Source organism: Galeopterus variegatus, unplaced genomic scaffold, assembly GCF_000696425.1.
Source record: "Galeopterus variegatus unplaced genomic scaffold, G_variegatus-3.0.2 Scaffold656, whole genome shotgun sequence".
NCBI classification, from domain to species: Eukaryota; Metazoa; Chordata; class Mammalia; order Dermoptera; family Cynocephalidae; genus Galeopterus; species Galeopterus variegatus.
In genome coordinates, this window is record NW_007726767.1 from 81,984 (window position 1) to 87,691 (window position 5,708).

At 45.4% G+C, this 5,708-nt stretch overlaps 1 protein-coding gene across 1 annotated transcript in view; it reads left to right on the forward strand.

The window, feature by feature from the left end:
* The window catches only part of PHACTR1 (phosphatase and actin regulator 1), a gene marked incomplete at its 5' end in the record, with an annotated part of 116,541 nt that overhangs the window by 68,960 nt on the left and 41,873 nt on the right, over positions 1-5,708 (forward strand). The window lies entirely within an intron of this gene.

The window sequence follows — 5,708 nt, forward strand, 5'->3', positions numbered from 1 at the left end:
TTTTTTTTTTTTTTTTTTTTTTTTTTTTTTTTTTTTTGTCTTTTTCCGTGTCCGGCAACGGATTGCAACCCTCAGTGTTGCCCCCGTACCGGACCGGGACCGGCAACGGGATCGCAACCCTCGGTGCTGCTCCCGCGCCTCGCTCAGCCAGTGAGCGGGAACCGGTCTGTATGTGGGATCCAAACCCTCGGCGGGAGCGCCGCCGCGCTTCCCAAGCAGCGCACTATCGCAGTGCGCCACCAGGCCGGCCCAATATTTTACATATATTAAGTCATTTAATTTTTGAGTATCTACGAGATCAACATTTTCATGCCCATTTTATGGATGAGAACACCAGGCATAGAGAACTTTAGTGCCCTTGCATGGCACCACACAGAACAGTTCTGGAGCTCTCTCTCTGACTGCTGTGTGATGCTACCTCTCTGCAATAACAGTTAACAACTGAGTCCTTACTTTGCACCAGGCATGTGCCGAGTGCTTGAATGTAGTATGGAGAATTCTGTGGGGGTTTAACCCTGACTCTCCCTCTTACGAGCTGTGTAGACTTGAGTAAGTCACTTACTCCTTTTGCATGTGTTTCTGCATTTGTAAAACAGTGAGTTGTGAAAATCACACAAGTGAATAACAAGAGTATTTAAACCAGTGCCTGGCCCATAGCCAGCCTTCAGTTGTCTGCTATGATTTCATTTACTTCTTCTAACAACCAGGTCACATAGTTGTCATCATCATCATCTTCACACTGTACTAGTGGGGAAGGTGGTGCATAAAGAGGTCATGTAGGCACAGGTGTCATCCACTGTGTGCTAATATTCCTTCCCCCACCAGATTTATTTTGTTACTTAAGGGCAGCTTCTTTCTCATAATTAACTTGATTTTCTCCTAGGGGATGTCGTCGTAATGGTACAGGCTGTTGACAATGGTCATTACTGGTGGGCGATTTAGCCTAACTGTCATACAGTCCTTAAAGTCATTGAATGAAAATATCTAACCACCTGCCTGCCCCTGCCACACACACACACACATTCATTGAATGCAGTAATATGGCCAGAATATGGTTGTGCAGATCTCTCTTAATATCTCAGTGATAGTTACTCACAGCTCTCTAGAGAGCCTGTCCCATTGTTGGAGCTCCTGATTCTTAAGCATCCTTCCTTCTATTGAGCTGAAATCTCTGTGCAGCTCCCACCACTGGTCTTATTCTCTTGCCCCTGCAGCTGCTCAGAGCCTCATCCCTCTGTGCATGGCATGCTTCAGAGTACCTGGAGACAATGATCCTCACCTCCCCAGATCTTCTCTCCCAGGCTATACATAATCAGATCTTACCTCTGGGAGTGAGCAGGGTGGTAGGTATGGTTCTGGGCTGCTTCCTGACCCGGCTTGTTAAGTTTACACATTACCCTTTGGAGAACTGGCAAAAAGAGAAGGAGCAGATCTTTGACCCCAACCCCTCTTCCCAGGCCAAGTTCAGCTTCACCCCACCACGTGTGGGCATGCCTTACAGTAGTTCCTTCTCCTCCCCTCCCATTTTCCCAGCTCCACTACAGTTCAAGCTGAGCCCCAGGTATGAGAGCAGCAGATGGAAGACATCTCCACTGATGGGAGATGCCAGCACATCTGGCTGCCCAGGGTGGCATCTTCTGTGGAGAGCGAGAGAGAGCAAGGCGAGACTGGAAAGCAGATGTGTGAGGCTAGCACCTGCTTGTCCACTGTAGGGCCTTCCACCTGGCAATGACTGACAAAGTGAAAAAGGGCATCATTGTCCCAGAGCACACTCACCAAAACAGAGAGCCTCATCCTCTTCTGCCTGAATACATGTCCACATACCACTCCCATGACCAGCTGGCAATGGCAGCAACAAAACCCAGAGGTGGGAAGAGACGGGGGCCATCCATGTGCTGGAAGAAGTTCTCTGTACCCTTTCCTAACCTGTCCTCTTCTACCAACCTTAAATACTGTGTGGAATTCGGACAGTCCACTGAAGGTTTATCACAGCGTGCGTCATTCCCAGCCCTCTCTGGTTATGGTCGATAGCAGCGGCAGACACCGACGCAGGGAGAGACGGGCAGACGTAGAAAGGGCAGCACTGGGCATGTTCAAGGCGCTGAGCTGGCCTGTGTCCTTCCTCCGAATCCACTTTGTCTTAGTTCACTCTGTCAACTAGTGATTTCTTTCTTTGAAGTGACACCCTTGGCAACTCTGGCCAGATTACAGAGCTTAAAGAGGATGACGTCAGGAATGTTTAGATGACATCAGGAAGGTTGTACAATGTTCAGCGAATAAGATGAATAAGCCAAATCTACGTCTCTAGCTCGTCTTTGCGGTAGTACCACCATTGATTGACACCCACTGAGTTTTAAGGCCTGTTCCCTTTAGAATGAGAGCCCCGCTCTGTGCTTCCAGCCCCTCGTTCATCCTGCAGCCGGGGCAGAATGAAGGGCGTTTCCCAGAAGGTGACTGGCAGAGACAGTGCTATTCTGGAGGCAGAGTTTGGGTTCTAGAAGTAGTCATTTGCCCACCCTGGCCATTAAATTTCATAATCTGAGGGGATTAGACTGGGTCATCTGATCACTGTGTGCAAAATGTGTGCTTCATTATCACAAAAAGTAACTAAAAGAAGGTAGAAATCTGCCATAGAGTTTGCGTCTTTTTTTTTCTTTTTTTTTTTTTTTTTTTTTTGACTGGTAAGGGGATCGCAACCCTTGGCTTGGTGTCACCTGCACCGCACTCAGCCAGTGAGCGCACCAGCCATCCCTACATAGGATCCGAACCCACAGCCTCAGCGCTGCGCTCCCAGCGCTGCACTCTCCCTAGTGAGCCACAGGTCCAGCACGCTCAAATGTGTGCCAGGGCCAGATTGATATCGTACATGTAAGTAAGGCAGTTATGAGATTGTTAGCGGGGAGTGTTGGGACCTGGGGTGAGAAGAAAAGCCTATTCCTTATGGAAAGGGTCATCACTACTCTGCACCAAACTCTGTTGTTTTGCAGAAACCTATTTGCCAGGTCTTCTGAAAAATCTGGCTTTTTAAAATGAGAAATTTTTTAAAACATTATCTAGATCAAAGAATATATTTATGTAGTGAGTTCAACCCAAAGATCCCATCTCAGCTCTGGGCCACCTGCTTTTAATCTCAGATCTAGAAGCCGCAGTTTATCCTATTTACAATATATTCATGAAGTCTGTGTGAGCGCAGTACACCCGTTGATGAGATGAGACAAGAATATTCCTTGTGTTGTAAATGTGAGCGTGTGCATGTATGTATCTGTAGCAATTTGGAACTAGCATCTGTAGGATCCAAAGTAGCTCGAACGTATTTATTTGTGTGGATTGATCATGAAAGCAATATACCATATTCCTAAAAAGAACATTTGTTCCAGCTGTCCGTGTTTCAGGATTGTAGTCAGATGGTTTTCAAAATGCTTACATGTGCCTACTGAGGAAATACGTAAAGTTGGGTGAAGAAGTTGGTTGAAATAGCTGCCCTGCTTTCCTTTCCTTTACACAAGCCTGGGAATCAGAAGGATTTAAGGCTAAAGTGCCTGTTGATTTTGATAGTTTGGATCTATACTTAAGGCATGGAAACCAGTACTAAACACCAGGTAGTGGATCAGATGTAATTCCCTCCTTGAAAAGCACCCAAACTCCCCACTTTCCTCTCCTTCTTACTAGTTATTGCCATTACTTAAAAAGCTGCCTTCTTTGTGTTGGTGAGGGGGAAGGTGTACAGGTAATAGTCTGGTCCTCCCCATGAAACGCAATATATTATTCTCTCTTATTTAAAATTTAATAATTTGCTAGAAAGAAAAAGTATCCTACATCTGTATCTTATGCTCCACAGTAGTCCACACTATCATCACTATAAATAGAATATAAAATAATATGTACAGAGGATTACGTGCTGCTTTAAATCATAATACAGTGTTCAAGGGAGAAAATTGAAATCCATTTTTTATGCTCGTAACACAGGCAATAAAATACAGTAATCCTGACTTCTAAATGTAGCTTGCATCGTGTTTATGCTTCGGGAAAATCAGTGCCACAAATCTGACACACCAGCATGCAGCTCCAAGGTGGCAAGCATCATCTCCCTCAGGAATCGAAGGGCTAATGTTAAGTGTGAGCTGGCGTCTCCCCAGGCTAGGCAATTTCTGCTCCTGCAAACACTTTCTAAAAATAGGAATAACCATCAAAGGCTCAATGAATTCAATTCAATTTGGACTTACTTAGTGTCCCTGGGTACACATCACTGTGAATTACTGCTTGAAAGAAAGAAGGGAGGAAAATAGACTTCAGTGATGTTTTGGAGTAGCTTCCTCGTAGACCTGGCCTTTGCAGTTTTGCTCCATCATCATCATCGCCATCAGCATCATCACTGTCATGATCACTTCATTTGGGCAGTGGAGGTAGCATGGAGGGGACACAACTCTGAGGGCACAAGAGAGAAATGGAAAGAGGGCACGTGTATCCGCCCATCTTCAGGTTCATTAAACCTAGATGGGAAAGTAGATACCAGTCACCAAGTGAAACTGCATGATCGAACACATCAAGGCAAATATGACTTGAATGTAGTTATCAAGACTGCAGCATTTACATAACAGACACGTGGACTCTAAGCTGCTTTCAGATCTGTTGACTTTTTTCACATACTCAATGCACAAAATAGAAAATCTTTTTTGAAAGCCCTTCCAGAGTGCTGACGTCTTGTGAAAGGTGCTCAGATGAGCCAAAGCTACAGCACGACCTGTCTGAGAGGAAGTCAAAGAAACCCCACGCTCGTTAAGTTGGGGTTTTCTGTGTGTTTGTTTTCCAATGAAAGGCAAAAATGTTGTCCTAATAAGATTTGAGCAAAGTGCATTGGGAGGTGGTAGAACAAAACTTTAAAACCACACAAGTACAGGTTCTGGCACTGAGACATGGGTCACAACCAGCACAGGGCCCCACACTGTTGACCGTCAGAGCTCTTGCAGGGACATTTTGTAGCCTCTGCCTCTCTCCCTAGCCTCCAGCTGTTACAAAATGCAGTAAAGACAGAACTCTTGACCTCCTGTTGCGAGGACAGAGCTTCTGAGCCCCGACTCTGTGTGTGTATGTGTGTGTCAGTGTCAGGAGGAGAGGAGTCACGATCTGCAAGCCCTACACCGGATGTCGAGGAACAAAGCCACCTCTTGTCAAGTACTTTGAGTGCTCTGCGTCTGTGACTTGCAGCTGCTTGGGCAGCCTGTGCATTTTTGAGTGACATAGTAAGTGTTGTGGACAAAAGAGCTGCCATTTACCGAGTGAGAACAGGATCAGTCTCAGAGTTTAAAACTTGCAAAGGTTTAACAAAAAAGCGGCCATCCTTGGGGGTTGTGGGTTTTATTTTGATTTTATATTTCACAGGTTTTTAAATGACTACTCCAGCAGCATTTAAAATTTTGGGTGCTGGGGGTGGGGAAGGCACAGCTTAGATTCAGCTACACAGTGTAGATTCAACTACAGAGAATGGGTGAATGCTTTGGACTGCTGTTATGGTCACATTTTAAGGGGCTCCTTGAGTTCAATGAAGGGAGTGCTTCAAAGACTGAGCTATTACAGCCCGCTTTTTGTTCCCAAGTGATTTTGTCCCAATCACTTTCAAGGTAATCTGCAGTGATGATTCTTCTTTGTTGTTAATCTAAGCAGATGGCAGACATACAAAAGCATGAAATTCTGCCATTTGCAGCAACATG